Here is a 20,590-nt window from a genome sequence, read left to right on the forward strand (position 1 = left end):
GACCGAGGAGACCAGTTTCTCAAGTTTAGAAATAGGAATGCTCTCCCATTCTTGTCTAATACAGGCCTCTAACTGTTCAATCGTCTTGGGCCTTCTTTGTTGCACCTTCCTCTTTATGATGCGCCAAATGTTCTCTATAGGTGAAAGATCTGGACTGCAGACTGGCCATTTCAGTACCCGGATCCTTCTCCTACGCAGCCATGATGTTGTGATTGATGCAGAATGTGGTCTGGCATTATCTTGTTGAAAAATGCAGGGTCTTCCCTGAAAGAGATGACGTCTGGATGGGAGCATATGTTGTTCTAGAACCTGAATATATTTTTCTGCATTGATGGTGCCTTTCCAGACATGCAAGCTGCCCATGCCACACGCACTCATGCAACCCCATACCATCAGAGATGCAGGCTTCTGAACTGAGCGTTGATAACAACTTGGGTTGTCCTTGTCCTCTTTGGTCCGGATGACATGGCGTCCCAGATTTCCAAAAAGAACTTCGAATCGTGACTCGTCTGACCACAGAACTTCGTGACTCGTCTTCCATTTTGCCCCAGTGAAAACGCCTGAGCTTGTGGATCTTGCTTAGAAATGGCTTCTTCTTTGCACTGTAGAGTTTCAGCTGGCAACGGCGGATGGCACGGTGGATTGTGTTCACTGACAATGGTTTCTGGAAGTATTCCTGAGCCCATTCTGTGATTTCCTTTACAGTAGCATTCCTGTTTGTGGTGCAGTGTCGTTTAAGGGCCCGGAGATCACGGGCATCCAGTATGGTTTTACGGCCTTGACCCTTATGCACAGAGATTGTTCCAGATTCTCTGAATCTTCGGATGATGTTATGCACAGTTGATGATGATAGATGCAAAGTCTTTGCAATTTTTCGCTGGGTAACACCTTTCTGATATTGCTCCACTATCTTTCTGCGCAACATTGTGGGAATTGGTGATCCTCTACCCATCTTGGCTTCTGAGAGACACTGCCACTCTGAGAAGCTCTTTTTATACCCAATCATGTTGCCAATTGACCTAATTAGTGTTAATTGGTCTTCCAGCTCTTCGTTATGCTCAAATTTACTTTTTCCAGCCTCTTATTGCTACTTGTCCCAACTTTTTTGGGATTTGTTGACACTGAAAATTGGAATCAATGTATTTTTCCTTTTAAAATGATACATTTACTTGGATTAAACGTTTGATCTGTCATCTACATTCTATTACAAATAAAATATTGACATTTGCCATCTTCACATCATTGCATTCAGTTTTTATTCACAATTTGTTTAGTGTCCCAACTTTTTTGGAATCCGGTTTGTATAAAAAAATATATAAATAATAAAGTAATAAACTTTTTTTGTGTTTATCAATCAGTCGTGTACAGTTTTAACTGCACAACAACTGCTGACAATGGAAGGCCAGGTGCAGTCCCCACCTTTTAACAGTGACAACCACAACAAGGCTCACCCAAACACACTGATTATACATAATGAGCATATCATATGTCAGAATAGCAAACATGAACACCAATTTCTGAGAATTCCAATACTATATACTAGAGTAACTACTATTGAAAATAAGTGGTTCATGCCGGTTGTCTCCAAACAATCTTGACATACTGCTTAAACAAGTATTGTGTTGTAATGTAATACAAGGATCAATCATAATTTAGCAGAATAATGGCAGACAGTAGAATTCAAATACTAAAGCTACAGAACAAGGGCTACCCATCGATCTGCGTAACCCAGCACTGTCATGACAGGCATCAGCTTATAAATGATAACTCTTCACTAAAAGGACTACCAAATTTTTTACACAACTACGCAGGCATAATCAATAAACACCCAATCTTATTAATGTCAACGGTATAGTGTAAGTTCTACACATACATAGGACTAAATATTCAGATTAAATACAAGCAATGGCACTATAAGATTAACTTTATTGGTCAAAGTTCTACAACTAAGTCAACAGCACCAAGACACACAGCAGCATCAGCAGGTAGAATTTACATTGCAGTATAAGGCCTATAAATATCTCGGTCTAACTCCGCAGGACAGGCCGCAGCAGCGGTGTGTTCCCGGTAATGGGCCCCCACTAGACCCGGGCAACAACATACATCAACTGAGACATCTCCGACAGCAGGTGACATGTGGGCAGCAGCAGTGTGTTCCCGGGAATGGGCCCCCACCAGACCCGGGCAACACCATACATTAACTGAGACATATTGAGATTAATTATATACATTATAAATATATATAAAATGTATGTAAATATATAAAGGAATTAACATGTACATATAGAAGATCTCTCATTTTACAGATCAGGCACATGGGAGTGCAGCGGAACAATCTTATCCCTTACAACGACATCATGTTTTTTCTCGAAGCCAGAGGGCTGTGGAAGTGTCGGTGTTTAGCAGCGGCTCTTTCGTTCCTCCTCATGTCTGTGAGGAGGAATGTGTCCCGACGCTCCACCCACCCATAAACGATCAGTATCGCACACACGCTAGTCTACATCCAACTGCTACACCCATCGATCATGTGCCTTTGTGAGCACCAAAGGCAGTGATGAGCCAAGTTTCATCGGCCGGAGTCTAGAAGGGTTCCGTCATGATCCGACGGGGGCAACGCAAACTCCCTTAGGTGATGAAGCAGCGTTGTTCCAAATCTGATGAAAGGGTCCACATTGGGGCTTCCACCAGTGAACAACCTGCATGATCTCTTGACTGTCATAGGGCATAATGATCCATTTTAAGTGGCTATTTTGAACAAACGGGGTATTGATGTCAGGCGCAAAGGGTGCATACTTGAGCATGGCACAGCGGATCGCCAACACTGTCATCCAGCGCAGTGCATTTTTCAAGCTGTTTAGAGGGAAACATGTGTTCTTCAGTTACATAGAACTGACAGTAAACTGTTTGTGCTTTATTAATCACGGTTATGGTTTTATTATGTATTTTATATAATTAAAAATAATTTTAAATTTACGTTCTATATCTATGTGCAGTAATACGGTCTAATAGAATGCTGATATCAGCATTATTAGCAAATTTGATTGCTTCCGGGCTGAAATGGGTGAGATAGATATATTAATATTGCATTATAGACAACATCTATATATTTACCTACCACATCTGATCTATTTAAGTGCTGATTTTTTTTCCTCCTCCATACAACCGCATTTTAGAGGACCGTATTACTGTACATTTATATAAATCCTCAAAGAATACTATTTTATAAAAATAAAAAAAATTAAACACGCGGTAGGAATGCGTGATGTCAACGCATAGCACACGCACTGAATACTGAGCCATAATTTTTTATGGGTCTGTGTACATGAGCTTTTATTTTTCACGCATCAATTGTGCGTTGCTTCAAAAATGAAGCTTGTTTTTTATCCTGCATTTTTAAAGCAACATAGAAGTTAATGGGGTTGGGTGAAAAATACATCGCATCCTCAAGCAGGTGTGGGCACGTTGCGTTTTTCAATGATGGTTGTTAAGATATGTTGTAAATAAATCTTAATTTTTTTAACTGAGGCGTGAAAAGCGCATCAAAACGCATTGAACCACTGTGGAAAAAAAATGAATAACTTAGCACAATCGCAGATAAAAGTCATTAACTTTGCTTGGAAGATCACCTGATTTTACATGAAAGCTCACGCGACGCATTCGGACCATATCTGCGACGCCCGTGTAAAAGGAGCCAAACTGCTAATCGTTATGCACAAACAGGTACTGTCAGTTCTATGTAACTGAAGAACACATGTTTGCCTCTAAACAGCTTGAAAAATGCACTGTGCTGGATGACAGTGTTGGCGATCCGCTGTGCCATGCTCAAGTATGCACCCTTTGCGCCTGACATCAATACCCCGGTTGTTCAAAATAGCCACTTAAAATGGATCATTATACCCTATGACCGTCAAGAGATCATGCAGGTTGCTCACTGGTGGAAGCCCCAATGTGGACCCTTTCATCAGCTTTGGATCAACGCTGCTTCATTGCCTAAGGGAGTTTGCATTTCCCCCGTCGGATCATGACGGAACGCTTCCAGACTCTGGCCGATGAAACTTGGCTCATCACTGCCTTTGGTGCTCACAAAGGCACATGAGGGATGGGTGTAGCAGTTGGATGTAGACTAGCGTGTGTGCGATACTGATCGTGTATGGGTGGGTGGAGCGTCGGGACACATTCCTCATCACAGACATGAGGAGGAACGAAAGAGCCGCTGCTAAACACCGACACTTCCACAGCCCTCTGGCTTCGAGAAAACACATGTCGTTGTAAGCGAAAACAGTGTTCTGCTGCATCTTCCATGTGCCTGATCAGAAAACCTGGAGCAGACTTGTGAGGTCAGATTGTGTGCTGTGTGGCCATGCACACTAATTACTTTAAAAAAAAAAATTAAGAAAATAAATGTCTGATTATTTAAAAATCGATCAATACTGACATTAATCAATACATAAATATAAATAAAAACCAACTGTACATTTCATAATTTGAATAATCAACATATTATACATTAAATACATTTAAAAATATAATATATGTAAATATAACTATAAATATATTAAAAATGATCACAATCAATACTAATATTTATTAAAACATGATCAATACATTACAAGAAATAAAATCGTTAATCAATATATAAATAATAAAAATAATAATTCATACACGCTATTACTGAATTCAAACATACATGATTATATTAAATTTATAAACAAAAAATACATATGTATTTTTTAAAATCCATGATTAATAAATAGATAAAATATAATGCAAAATCATAAATAAATATATATAATAGAAAAAAATCAATCCATAATTCAACAATAAAAACATAACAAAATTTATCATAAATAAATTCATTTTAATTAATAAATAATTAAATTAATATATAAATATAAATAAATAATTAAATAAATAATTAAAAATATCAAATAGGTTAAAAAGATAAAAAAAAACGGATTTTGGGAGGGAGAGAAAAGGAGAGTGATGGACAAGGGACCTCTCAACAGCCTGAACCGACAGCGGGGGCCAAGAAGTTACTGCCGATCCAGGACTCGTTCATCTTGATGAAGGTGAGTCTGTCCACTGAGTCAGTGGACAGACGGGTCCTCTTGTCCGTGATCACCCCACCTGCCGCGCTGAAAGTCCGCTCAGATAGTACGCTGGAGGGGGGGCAAGACAGTAGCTCCAGCGCATACTGAGCGAGCTCACGGCAGGTGTCCAGCCTGGCAACCCAGTACTCCATGGGGTCGTCGGTGCTCATGCTGTCGGAAGCACCGACTGACACCATGTAGTCAGCCACCATACGGGCCAGCCGCTGGTGGTGACTGCTGCTGCTGCTGCTGCTACTGGATCGCGCAGACTGGTAGAACTGCCTTATCTCACCCATAAGGTCACCAACTCGGCTGGTGCTGCTGGGACCAGCTGTTGGCTGGGTGAGATGGGCGGGGAGAACTGGAGCCTGAGGCCGCGGGTTAGCCGCCTCCAGCCGTTTGATGAGACAGGCCCGCAGTTTTTCCATCCGGGCCTGTCTCCGGCTGGCTGGGATGAACTGCTCCAGCTTCCCCTTGCATCTAGGGTCTAAAAGGGTGGCCAACCAGAAATCGTCACTCTCCTTCAGTTTTCTGATCCGGGGTCCCTCCTAAGGCAGCGCAGCATGTGGGCAGCCATAGGGAAGAGGACAGCCCGCTGTGCCTCCTCATGGCTGCCAGGGACCATGACATCCTGGTCCTCAAGCTGCTGTTCATGATGGTCCCTGTTGCTGCTGCCCCACCCCCAGACTAACGGTGCCCCCAACACCGTCTCTCCCTCCTGACCAGGCGCAGACTCCTGGACGTCGTGAATGTCTTCCTCCTCCTCCACGTCGTCCTGGGCCTGGTCCTGGTGGAGCAAGGCCGTCTCATCTTGCTCCACCAAGGCACTCTCCCCAGCCTCGAGCAGGCGATCTAGTGTCCTGTCCAGCAGGAACACTAAGTGGAGCACGTTATTGAGGCCGACATGCTCCCCGCTGACCATCTTGGTCGCCTGCTCAAATGGGGCCAACATGTGGCAGACCTGCTGTATCTGCCCCCACTCCGCATTAGTGATGTATGGGAGTGGGTTGGTTGGCCCTGGAGTGCCTAGGTCAAGCAGGTATTCCCTCACCGCCCTTCTCTGCTCCCACAACCTCTCCAGCATGTGGAGGGTGGAGTTCCACCGCGTCACGCTGTCGACAAGCAGCCTGTGAGGGGGTAGGCTGTTGTCCTGCTGCAGTCTGGACAGGGACGCGGAGGCAGTTGGGGAGCGTCGGAGTGGCTGGCAATCTGTGCAACGCGTCCGTCAATGTCACTCAACCCTGGAAATGTACGTAGGTAATTCTGGACAACCAGGTTGAGGACATGTGCCATGCAGGGGACGTGTGTCAGACTGCCAGCATGGAGGGCGGCGAGGAGGTTGCTGCCGTTGTCACATACAACCATACCTGCCTGGAGCCTTCGGGGTGTCAGCCACTTCTGGACCTGATCCTGTAGTGCTGATAGAACATCAGGTCCAGTGTGTCTCCGTTCCCCTAAGCTAACAAGCTGGAGCATGGCCTGGCAGCGGACGTGCCCCACACTTGCATAGCTACGGGGACGCTTGCTGGGGGGCTCAGCAGCTGTGGAGACAGTGGCTTGAGGGAGGCTAGTGTTTCCACCCTGGACACCCCGTGGCGGCACCACAAAGTCTGATGCCGCTGTTCCCTCCCCGGCGCCTCGGAGGGACACCCAATGGGCAGTAAAACGAATGTAGCGTCCCTGCCCATGCCTGCTGGTCCAGGCATCCATGGTCAGATGCACCCTGTTGCTGACAGCGTGATGCAGCGACAGGGATATATTCTGCACCACATGCTGGTGGAGGGCAGGGACGCTGGTCCTTGGCGAAGAAATGGCAGCTGGGGACACACCATCTAGGTTGGGCCTGCTCCAACATCTGCCTGAATGGATTGCTATCCACAAGGTTGAAGGGCAGCAGATGTTGGGCAATAACCCTTGCCAGGAGCCCATTGAGAGAACGCACGCGTCTGTCCCCGGGGGTGTAGGGCGCGGTGCGTTCCAAAGCCTCAGCAATTGAGGGCTGGAGCCGGACGGCAGAGGAGGAGGACCTGGAGGAGGGTGCAGTGGAGGCAGAGGTATGGCTGCCGGTACCAGTACCTCTAGGAGAGGGAGTGGTGGAGTGGGACTGAATTTGAGTCTGCCGTTGCTGCTGATGCTGTACAGTGGCAGGAGGTGCTGTCTTCTACACACTGGTGGTGGCGCTGCTGCTACGACCACCACGCATATCTTCCCACTCCTGCCAGTGATTGACTCTAAGGTGCTGGGTCAGGGCAATGGTACCCAGCCGAGCCAAACACTTCCCTCTCCTCACCCTGGCAGGGTGAAATAGGCCCAAACAGGCGACTTCCACCCAAACCTCTGGTCAGATGGGGCGGAGGATACCTGCGCAGGTTCAGGCTCGGTGCGCACAGTAGGAGCTGGCTGCTGCTGCCTGCCGCTCTTACCAGTGGAGCCCCTGACACTGGGCTCCCTGGTGACCTGGCGCACGATTTGCCTCACCTGCCTACCTTCGTCAGTGCTGCTATCTCGTGACGAAGGAGGTGGCACACACTCTGTGTCACCCTCCTCCTCAGACTCAAGGCCCCCATGTGATGGACCGAGAGTACATGACTGCCCCCTGCTGACTGGCTGCACCCGATCTCTTACAGGGGGCTGTGATCCGCACAATTAACCCCTCAGGTGCTGCACCTGAGGGGTTAATTGTGCATATCATAGCCCCCCTCCCTCCCCAGTTTGAATATCATTGGTGGCCAGTGTGCGGCCCCCACCCCCGCCCCCCCCCTCCCTCCCTCTATTGTATTATCATTGGTGGCCAGTGTGCTCTCCCCTCACTGACACCTGAGTATGACTAGGTGCGGGAGTAGTGTGGCTTACCCCACCCGCACCCGTTGGAAGGGATGTCACTGGGGTACTCACAGGAGGTACCCCCTCCTCCTCCTCTATCCCTTCCATAAGGTCCTGACAATCGGGTGGACTAAATTCAAGTTCACCCTCCTGCATTAAGTCCCCCAAGATGTACCTCTCACTGTCGCTAAACAGGAGCAGGGTAGCATCTTGGGGACTGGGGGGTGGTGAAGCAGGAGGAGGAGTTGCCCCACCGCTGCTGATGCGGCTGCTCCTGCTGCGAGCCTGGGTGGATGAATCGGTGGCGCTGGATTGTGCCACATAAGCCACAATTGCATCCGCCTCATCAGAACCAATTGGGCGGCTGCCACGCCCAAAAAAATCTGGGATCAGGCGTCCTCCACTGGCGGCTGTCCAGCAGCGTTCCTTCTCCTGCCCCTACTGCTCTGGCTGTGTGCCTCGCCTTTGTGGCTCATTTTTTGAAGAACTAACAAAAAATAAAATATATATAAATATATGGAATAAACTTTAATGGGGCGGTGACAAAAAAAAAAGTGATATTAAATAACAAAAATAATAAATTAAAAGTTATAGAAACCAAAAAGAAATTAAAGACTATTAATATATTTTTTATTTTATTTTTTTCTACTACCTACAAAGACACGGACTAAGGCCTCATGCACACGACCGTATTTTTTCACGGTCCGCAAAACGGGGTTCCGTTGGTCCGTGATCCGTGACCGTTTTTTCGTCCGTGGGTCTTCCTTGATTTTTGGAGGATCCACGGACATGAAAAAAGTCATTTTGGTGTCCGCCTGGCCGTGCGGAGCCAAACGGATCCGTCCTGAATTACAATGCAAGTCAATGGGGACGGATCCGTTTGACGTTGACACAATATGGTGCAATTTCAAATGGATCCGTCCCCCATTGACTTTCAATGTAAAGTCAGGAGTCCCTATTATACCATCGGATGGGAGTTTTCTCCAATCCGATGGTATATTTTAACTTGAAGCGTCCCCATCACCATGGGAACGCCTCTATGTTAGAATATACTGTCGGATATGAGTTAGATCGTGAAACTCATATCCGACAGTATATTCTAACACAGAGGCGTTCCCATAGTGATGGGGACGCTTCTAGTTAGAATATACTTCGAACTGTGTACATGACTGCCCCCTGCTGCCTGGCTGCACCCGATCTCTTACAGGGGGCTGTGATCCGCACAATTAACCCCTCAGGTGCTGCACCTGAGGGGTTAATTGTGCATATCATAGCCCCCTGTAAGAGATCAGGGGCTGCCAGGCAGCAGGGGGCAGACCCCCCTCCCTCCCCAGTTTGAATATCATTGGTGGCCAGTGTGCGGCCCCCACCCCCGCCCCCCCCTCCCTCCCTCCCTCCCTCTATTGTATTATCATTGGTGGCCAGTGTGCGGCCCCCCCGGCCCCCTCCCTCCCTCTATTGTATTATCATTGGTGGCCAGTGTGCGGCCTCCACCGGCAGCCCCTCCCTTTATTGTATTATCATTGGTGGCCAGTGTGCGGCCTCCCCCGGCCCCCCCCTCCCTCCCTCTATTGTAATATCATTGGTGGCCAGTGTTCGGCCTCCCCCGGCCCCCCTCCCTCCCTCTATTGTATTATCATTGGTGGCCAGTGTGCGGCCCCCCCTCCCTCCCTCTATTGTATTATCATTGGTGGCCACTGTGCGGCCTCCCCTCTCCCCCCCCCTTCCCGATCATTGGTGGCAGTGGAGAGTTCCGATCGGAGTCCCAGTTTAATCTGTCGGGTATATAAAGCAATTGCTTTATATAAAAATAAAAATAAATTTAGCGGATCAAAAGAAAAATTATTCAAACGATATTGATCCGGGAGATGGACATAATCATCTCACGAGTTCGACCAAGAACCTGATTATTTTGTGCAATCAGTAAAACAGGGTACAAGCGTCTATGCAAAAATATAAATGGTTTATTATACAATAGTTTAAAATACAATCAGAAATGAATCAACATAAATTTCAATAATATACAATGATATGCAGTACCCAGAATTCACCACTATATGATGCCAACAAAACAAGACTCAACCAACACAAGAATATTATGCAATACAGCTTTAAATTTGTGAGAGATATACAATCAATGGATTATGCGGAAAACTCAATCAAGAAGATGACAGATACGAGCCCTTGCTCCACCAAAATTGATGACCAATCTCAGATAATGGTAGTATTGCAACAAAACTTATAAATTATTGGCTTGATGTCAAACTAGGGAATACTAAGATTCCCAACAGAGAGTTTCTCCAATATTATCCCCTTTATTCAGTTATATGCATCGTAACTGAAACAAGAGAGAATACTGATGTGGCAACTAACGTTACACGTCCGCAAATGAGCGGGTATCTGACTAAGTATCAAGCCAATTAATTTAGATCAATACTACATAAAACAAAAATATACATTACCCAAGGGTCAAGTGATGTGCAGAGTCTTGGGGCAGCCAGCTCTCAAGACTCTTTCCCGATAATCCAAATGATTCTCCAGAGATCTATAATCCAAATGTTTCTTTGTTTGTTTTTTCTCTCTTTTTTTCTTTTTTTTTTCTGGTAACTGGTTTCTTAACCCAAAACTTATCAGATGAACACGCCCTCCGAGTTTGGAACGTCCAATCATTGTTGGAGGGGTGTGTGCATTGATAAGGAGCCTGACGTCATAATACTACCCAGAATGCACTTTTGCTACTGATGTAGTATTAACTGCTCATATCTAGATGGCACTGTTGTATAAACAATAGGCATCATACCATTAAGGGTTAACTCATACATGGCTGATATTTTCACTACTACACCTCTGACGTCTAGAGGCCTTGTCTCAGGGCCGAGGGACAAACTTTGATACATGAATGTATACTTTGAGGAACATCTAGACAATTCTCACACTGTGGAATTCATGTTCAGATATGAAAAACAATGAAGCCTTAGAATCTGCAGGTGCGGTGTATCTTCTAACTTTCTAAATGTATAATATATTGTTACAATAACACTAGCTTTTGAACAGCACAGTAATCTTCTCATGGACTTACTTTGGCCTACATGAAAATCCATACAAAACAGTGAATATAAATCAACATTGCTCTTAAAGGCAATGAATATCCATTATAACTAAAATAAGTAGATATAACTGTTTACACTTATGAAAAAGCACAACAAATCGGTGGCCAGTGTGCGGCCTCCACCGCCCCCCTCCCTTTATTGTATTATCATTGGTGGCCAGTGTGCGGCCTCACCCGGCCCCCCCTCCCTCCCTCTATTGTATTATCATTGGTGGCCAGTGTGCGGCCCCCCCTCCCTCCCTCTATTGTATTATCATTGGTGGCCAGTGTGCGGCCCCCTCCCTCCCTCTATTGTATTATCATTGGTGGCCAGTGTGCGGCCCCCCCGGCCCCCCCTCCCTCTATTGTAATATCATTGGTGGCCACTGTGCGGCCTCCCCTCTCCCCCCCCCCGATCATTGGTGGTAGTGGAGAGTTCCGATCGGAGTCCCAGTTTAATCGCTGGGGCTCCGATCGGTAACCATGGCAACCAGGACGCTACTGCAGGCCTGGTTGCCATGGTTACTTAGCAATATTACAATATTAGAAGCATCATACTTACCTGCTGTGCTGTCTGTGACCGGCCGGGAGCTCCTCCTACTGGTAAGTGACAGGTCTGTGCGGCGCATTGCTTAATGACCTGTCACTTACCAATAGGAGGAGCTCCCGGCCGGTCACAGACAGCACAGCAGGTAAGTATGATGCTTCTAATATTGTAATATTGCTAAGTAACCATGGCAACCAGGCCTGCAGTAGCGTCCTGGTTGCCATGGTTACCGATCGGAGCCCCAGAGCGATTAAACTGGGACTCCAATCGGAACTCTCCGCTGACACCAATGATCTGGGGGGGGAGAGGGGAGGCCGCACACTGGCCACCAATGATATTAATACAATAGAGGGGGGGCTGGCTGGGGGGCCTGCACACTGGCCACCAATGATAATACAATAGAGGGAGGGGGGGGCCGGGGGAGGCCACACACTGGCCACCAATGATAATACAATAGAGGGAGGGGGGGCCGGGGCCACCAATGATAATACAATAAAGGGAGGGGGGAGGGGGAGGCCGCACACTGGCCACCAATGATATTACAATAGAGGGAGGGGGGCCGCACTGGCCACCAATGAAATTAAAACTGGGGAGGGAGGGGGGTCTGCCCCCTGCTGCCTGGCAGCCCCTGATCTCTTATAGGGGGCTATGATATGCACAATTAACCCCTTAGGTGCAGCACCTAAGGGGTTAATTGTGCGCATCACAGCCCCCTGTAAGAGATCAGGTGCTGCCAGGCAGCAGGGGGCAGTCATGTACACAGTTCGTAGTATATTCTAACTAGAAGAGTCCCCATCACTATGGGAACGCCTCTGTGTTAGAATATACTGTTGGATATGAGTTTTCACAAAGTGAAAACTCATCTCTGAAAAAGCTTTTATGCAGACGGATCTTCGGATCCGTCTGTATGAAAGTAACCTACGGCCACGGATCACGAACGTGGATGCCAATCTTGTGTGCATCCGTGTTCTTTCACGTACCCATTGACTTTAATGGGTCCGTGAACCGTTGTCCGTCAAAAAAATAGGACAGGTCATATTTTTTTGACGAACAGGAAACACGGATCACGGATGTGGCTGCAAAACGGTGCATTTTCCGATTTTTCCACGGACCCATTGAAAGTCAAGGGGTCCACGAAAAAAAACGGAAAACGGCACAATTGCCACGGATGCACACAATGGTTGTGTGCATGAGGCCTAACTAAGACAAAACAAACACAAGTAACACAAACTTTTTTTTTGCTTTTTTTTTTTTTTTTACCTTACTACAAAGACACGAACTAAGACAAAACGAACACAAGTAAGGCTACTTTCACACTAGCGTTCAGAGCGGGTCCGTCTGCATTATAGTTTGAAAAAAAAACTCTGAAAGTCTGAAAGTAGCCTGAACGGATCCGTCCAGACTCTACATTGAAAGTCAATGGGGGACGGATCCGTTTGAAGATTGAGCCATATGGTGTCATCTTCAAGCGGATCCGTCCCCATTGACTTACATTGTAAGTCTGGACGGATCCGCTTGTCTCCGCACGGCCAGGCGGACACCCGAACGCTGCAAGTGTTCTCAGCGGATCCGCGTCCACTGAGAATGCATTAGGGCTGGACGTCTGCGTTCGGGGCCGCTTGTGAGCCCCTTCAAACGGAGCTCACGAGCGGACACCCGAACGCAGGGGTGAAAGTAGCCTTACACCAAAACTTTTTTTGGGGTTTTGATTTTTTTTTTTTTTTACTAACTACAAAGACACGGACTAAGACAAAACGAACACAAGTAACAGTAAAACTTTTTTTTTTTTCTTTTCTCCTAACTACCTACAATGGCATAAAGACAAAGACGGACGGACGGACTAGGACAACATGAACAAACTCGGAACAGACAATGAAAGACTACAAATTTACACAGAAGGACACTAAACTAAAACCCTACACTAAGCTATTATATCCAAAGTTAACCTAAACCCTAACTATAACTGTAAATAATAAAGTTGATCCTACACTAAACCCTAAGAACTAAGCTAATTGATCCTGAAAGTACTATCTAATTCCCTATCTGTATTTAATCAATTCAAACTAACTAGTCCCTACTCTACACTGAACTTTATATAATAAACTGAGCCCTAACACTGCCTAAACTAACTTTATAACCTACCCTGCACCCTACAAACTATCTAATTATTCACTTCCCTAATCCATATCTATCTAATAAACTGTAATTTTGATTAATGCACAATTCACAGACTGACAAACGCTCTTGCTCCTCTCACTCCAACAACTAAACCCACAAAATGGCAACCGGGCGGTGTCTTTATTTATATAGTGAAGGGGAAAGCTACTAACCGATTGGTTGCTATAGATGTTGCTAAGGTGTGACAGGCCATTCCCATTGGCTATTCAAGCTAGGAGAAGGGAGGGTTCACGATTCTGCTCTGTCACTGCTGAGGTAAATGTCCCGCCATTTATTTTTCTATAGACATTTTAGCTTATTTTATATTATGTCTAGTATACCAACTATATCCTACACTGTTTAATAAATTGTATGTGAAGCGAATTTTAGGATTGAAAGATTCAAAACGCTATACTCGATATGGGAAAACAAAATCGCCTTACTCGATAATTACGTAGTTGTCATTATCGCGTAATGCGATTGTAACTTAAATTGAGGAAGATGTAGAATATTTCGCCATAGTAAACCAGGTGCAAGTTGAAATAGCAATGCAATTAATTCAAGTTATAATAATCGAATTTCGATTTCAACTTAGCACTGCTATATTCCATATTAGGCTAGAATTAACGAATATGGAATATAGCAGTGCTAAGTTGAAATCGAAATTCGATTAATATAACTTGAATTAATCTCATTGCTATTTTAACTTGGACCTGGTTTTCTACGGTTGGCTTGGTAGAATTAGCGAATATGACGAATGTATTCATCATATTCCTCAAAACGAAGATAACAAAGTATTCTCCATCTTCGTTTTTAGCTACCTATTCGTCAACTTCGCTAGTTCTAGCAATCAAATAGGAAAGTTGACTATAGAGACAGCTAAGTTTAATTCGCTATGCGGTTATATTACTTTGCTTTTCTTTTAAAAAAAATTGAATAGTTAAATACTTGATTATTATAATGATTCTATTTATAAAAATAAAATAAAAGTTATATAATCGCATAGCGAATTAAACACAGCTGTCTCTATAGTCAACCTTCCTATTTGATTGCTAGAATTAGCGAAGTTGACGAATAGGTAGCTAAAAACAAAGATGGAGAATACTTCGTTATCTTCGTTTTGAGGAATATGACTAATACATTCGTCATATTCGTCATCTTCGCTAATTCTAGATATCAAACAAACAATAGGAGAGTAGCTTAAGTTAAATTCGCAATACGCGATTATTTAAATCGCATATTAATCGCGATAACTAGAATAATGACGAATATTCGATTTCGACGAATATAAAATGAATATTCAATCGAATATTCGCGAATTTCATCGAAATCGAATATGGCACCTGCCGCTCATCACTAGTGTACAATCATGCCACTGATGCTGTCTACCCGCTTACGATCAAGTTCTGTACCATATGGCTGTTGCTGTTGCCATTGTGCTACTATGTTGTGTTTCAACCTACAATAATGTTCAGTACAGTATGACTGCTGCTACCACCACAGCTACTAATCCCCTACTGCTCAAGTAAAATGACTTATAACCGGCACTACTGCTCCCTTTAATGGATATCCTCAGACTTGTGGTTCCACAATGTCAATGGGTGCCCAGTGCTCAATAGAAGATAATGCAATATGTAAGTAGGTTAGAAAGAAACAGCACGGCACTTGCCTTGGGACAAATTCACATTCTTTTATTTGATCCACAGTGGGTACATATCATGGATATAATTTGATGCACACAAATGTAAGGTTATGCACATGGGAAGGACAAATGCAAATCACCAGTACATACTAAATGGTAAAACACTGGGTAACACTGACATGGAAAAAGACCTAGGAATTTTTGTGAACAGCAAACTAAGCTGTAGAAACCAGTGTCAGGCTGCTGCTGCCAAGGCCAAAGAGATAATGGGTTGCATCAAAAGGGGCATAATTGCCAGTGATAAGAACATAGTCCTACCACTTTACAAATCACTAGTCAGAACACACATGTACAGTCGTGGCCAAAAGTTTTGAGAATGACACAAATATTCGTTTTCACAAAGTTTGCTGCTAAACTGCTTTTAGATCTTTGTTTCAGTTGTTTCTGTGATGTAGTGAAATATAATTACACGCACTTCATACGTTTAAAAGGCTTTTATCGACAATTACATGACATTTATGCAAAGAGTCAGTATTTGCAGTGTTGGCCCTTCTTTTTCAGGACCTCTGCAATTCGACTGGGCATGCTCTCAATCAACTTCTGGGCCAATTCCTGACTGATAGCAACCCATATTTCATAATCACTTCTTGGAGTTTGTCAGAATTAGTGGGTTTTTGTTTGTCCACCCGCCTCTTGAGGATTGACCACAAGTTCTCAATGGGATTAAGATCTGGGGAGTTTCCAGGCCATGGACCCAAAATGTCAACGTTTTGGTCCCCGAGCCACTTAGTTATCACTTTTGCCTTATGGCACGGTGCTCCATCGTGCTGGAAAATGCATTGTTCTTCACCAAACTGTTGTTGGATTGTTGGAAGAAGTTGCTGTTGGAGGGTGTTTTGGTACCATTCTTTATTCATGGCTGTGTTTTTGGGCAAAATTGTGAGTGAGCCCACTCCCTTGGATGAGAAGCAACCCCACACATGAATGGTCTCAGGATGCTTTACTGTTGGCACGACACAGGACTGATGGTAGCGCTCACCTTTTCTTCTCCGGACAAGACTTTTTCCAGATGCCCCAAACAATCGGAAAGAGGCTTCATCGGAGAATATGACTTTGCCCCAGTCCTCAGCAGTCCATTCACCATACTTTCTGCAAAAGATCAATCTGTCACTGATGTTTTTTTTTTGTGAGAAGTGGATTCTTTGCTGGCCTTCTTGACACCAGGCCATCTTCCAAAAGTCTTCGCCTCACTGTGCGTGCAGATGCGCTCACACCTGCCTGCTGACATTCCTGAGCAAGCTCTGCACTGGTGGCACTCCGATCCCGCAGCTGAATCCTCTTTAGGAGACGATCCTGGCGCTTGCTGTACTTTCTTGGACGCCCTGTAGCCTTCTTAACAAGAATTGAACCTCTTTCCTTGAAGTTCTTGATGATCCTATAAATTGTTGATTGAGGTGCAATCTTAGTAGCCACAATATCCTTGCCTGTGAAGCCATTTTTATGCAACGCAATGATGGCTGCACGCGTTTCTTTGCAGGTCACCATGGTTAACAATGGAAGAACAAAGATTTCAAGCATTACCCTCCTTTTAACATGTCAAGTCTGCCATTTTAACCCAATCAGCCTGACATAATGATCTTCAGCCTTGTGCTCGTCAACATTCTCACCTGAGTTAACAAGACTATTACTGAATTGATCTCAGCAGGTCCTTTAATGACAGCAATGAAATGCAGTGGAAAGGTTTTTTTTAGGATTAAGTTATTTTTCATGGCAAAGAAGGACTATGCAATTCATCTGATCACTCTTCATAACATTCTGGAGTATATGCAAATTGCTATTATCAAAACTTAAGCAGCAACTTTTCCAATTTCCAATATTTATGTAATTCTCAAAACTTTTGGCCACGACTGTAGTATTGTGTACAGTTCTGGGCTCCTGTGAACAAGGCAGATATAGCAGAGCTAGAGAGGGTTCAGAGGAGGGCAACTAAAGTAATAACGTAAATGGGGCAACTACAGTACCCTGAAAGATTATCAACATTAGGGTTATTCACTTTAGAAAAAAGACGACTGAGGGGAGATCTAATTACTATGTATAAATATATCAGGGGATAGTACAGAGATCTAGCCCATCATCTATTTATCCCCAGGACTGTGACTGTGACGAGGGGACATCCTCTGCGTCTGAAGGAAAGGAGGTTTGTGAACAAACATAGAAGAGGATTCTTTACGGTAAGAGCAGTGAGACTATGGAACTCTCTGCCTAAGGAGGTGGTGATGGTGAGTACAATAAAATAATTCAAGAGGGGCTTGAATAAATTTCTAGAGTGTAATAATATTACAGGCTATACAGGGAGTGCAGAATTATTAGGCAAGTTGTATTTTTGAGGATTAATTTTATTATTGAACAACAACCATGTTCTCAATGAACCCAAAAAACTCATTAATATCAAAGCTGAATATTTTTGGAAGTAGTTTTTAGTTTGTTTTTAGTTTTAGCTATTTTAGGGGGATATCTGTGTGTGCAGGTGACTATTACTGTGCATAATTATTAGGCAACTTAACAAAAAACAAATATATACCCATTTCAATTATTTATTTTTACCAATGAAACCAATATAACATCTCAACATTCACAAATATACATTTCTGACATTCAAAAACAAAACAAAAACAAATCAGTGACCAATATAGCCACCTTTCTTTGCAAGGACACTCAAAAGCCTGCCATCCATGGATTCTGTCAGTGTTTTGATCTGTTCACCATCAACATTGCGTGCAGCAGCAACCACAGCCTCCCAGACACTGTTCAGAGAGGTGTACTGTTTTCCCTCCTTGTAAATCTCACATTTAATGATGGACCACAGGTTCTCAATGGGGTTCAGATCAGGTGAACAAGGAGGCCATGTCATTAGATTTTCTTCTGTTATACCCTTTCTTGCCAGCCACGCTGTGGAGTACTTGGACGCGTGTGATGGAGCATTGTCCTGCATGAAAATCATGTTTTTCTTGAAGGATGCAGACTTCTTCCTGTACCACTGCTTGAAGAAGGTGTCTTCCAGAAACTGGCAGTAGGACTGGGAGTTGAGCTTGACTCCATCCTCAACCCGAAAAGGCCCCACAAGCTCATCTTTGATGATACCAGCCCAAACCAGTACTCCACCTCCACCTTGCTGGCGTCTGAGTCGGACTGGAGCTCTCTGCCCTTTACCAATCCAGCCACGGGCCCATCCATCTGGCCCATCAAGACTCACTCTCATTTCATCAGTCCATAAAACCTTAGAAAAATCAGTCTTGAGATATTTCTTGGCCCAGTCTTGACGTTTCAGCTTGTGTGTCTTGTTCAGTGGTGGTCGTCTTTCAGCCTTTCTTACCTTGGCCATGTCTCTGAGTATTGCACACCTTGTGCTTTTGGGCACTCCAGTGATTTTGCAGCTCTGAAATATGGCCAAACTGGTGGCAAGTGGCATCTTGGCAGCTGCACGCTTGACTTTTCTCAGTTCATGGGCAGTTATTTTGCGCCTTGGTTTTTCCACACGCTTCTTGCGACCCTGTTGACTATTTTGAATGAAACGCTTGATTGTTCGATGATCACGCTTCAGAAGCTTTGCAATTTTAAGAGTGCTGCATCCCTCTGCAAGATATCTCACTATTTTTGACTTTTCTGAGCCTGTCAAGTCCTTCTTTTGACCCATTTTACCAAAGGAAAGGAAGTTGCTTAATAATTATGCACACCTAATATAGGGTGTTGATGTCATTAGACCACACCCCTTCTCATTACAGAGATGCACATCACCTAATATGCTTAATTGGTAGGCTTTCGAGCCTATACAGCTTGGAGTAAGACAACATGCATAAAGAGGATGATGTGGTCAAAATACTCATTTGCCTAATAATTCTGCACGCAGTGTAGCTACTAGAGAGGGGTCGTTGATCCAGGGAGCTATTCTGATTGTCTGATTGGAGTCGGAAAGGAATTTTTCCCCCCTTAAGTAGGGAAAATTGGCTTCTACCTAACAGGTTTTCTTTTTTTTGCCTTCCTCTAGATCAACTTGCAGGATAACAGGCCGAACTGGATGGACAAATGTCTTTTTTTCGGCCTTATATACTATGTTACAAAGTGGCCTATGACTGTTTCACGTCAGCAGACATTTTCTCAAGACCTGTGGAGTGAATAAAAGAATGTGAATTTGTCCCAAGGCAAGAGTCATGCAGTTTCTTGGATGCAATCCACTACTGCCACTTTCATTACTTCTACTACCACTACCATTCCCCTACTCAGTCACCACTGCTACTACTAACCCTAAGAAGCTGCACACACATGCCTTATCTGTTCCATAATGTGCTGCAACTGCTGCCGCTACTATTGCGGCCACATGCCACTATTACCATACCCTTTCCATATCCACACTTTATAGCTGCTGCTCCCAATTAAAAGGGAGAATCACCTAAAAAGATACATTTTTTTTTAGGACCACCTACAACTGTGCATGTTGTAAGTTAACCTAATTACATCGGGTAGAGCATTCCAGAGAACTGAACAATGTTTTTAAAAATTGCAATAAAACTAAATTAAATGCAAAACCATGCAAAAAAAAATTAAATAAAAAACAAAGTAAGCAGGAGACTATAGAGTAAAGAAATCAAAATAAGTTAATGTCTGACTTTTTCAATAGTCTCGTTGAGACCCTCCGGCATCTAAGTACAAAGTCGGAATGTCGAATAAGCCTCTCCTATGGACGAGTCTTGTAAAACAATTCCTGGTGATTTCTGGTATCTGTTTAAAAATTGTTAATCTTAATGGAGATGGATTCTTATTGTGAGCATTTGCAAAATGTCTTGAGAAATATGATTCAGTTTCCAAAGATCAATATTGATGTCTATTCAGTCTTTTTTGTCAAAGGATGAATAGTGTGTCTAACCTATTGTAATCTACATGAGCAGGAGAGAAGATAAATGACATAAACAAATGAGCAGTTTAGATAACCTTTGATATCGAACTGCTCACCTGTAATCTCAGATATAAAAATAGATTCCTGTGGTTCCTGTTTTATCTGAGATTATGGGTAAGTGGTTCAAAATCCAAGGATATCTAAACTGCTCATCGGTTTACATATACCAAAATCAGTGGGATTATGCACCATCCTGGCAGTATAACTGGGTACCAACTTTAATCTTTAAAAGTTTTGCACATAGTTAAACTAAGCCAGCACGTTAAACTAGTGTGCTGAAATTCCAGATATG

The sequence above is a fragment of the Bufo bufo genome, chromosome 2 (genome assembly GCF_905171765.1).
Source record: "Bufo bufo chromosome 2, aBufBuf1.1, whole genome shotgun sequence".
Taxonomy (NCBI): domain Eukaryota; kingdom Metazoa; phylum Chordata; class Amphibia; order Anura; family Bufonidae; genus Bufo; species Bufo bufo.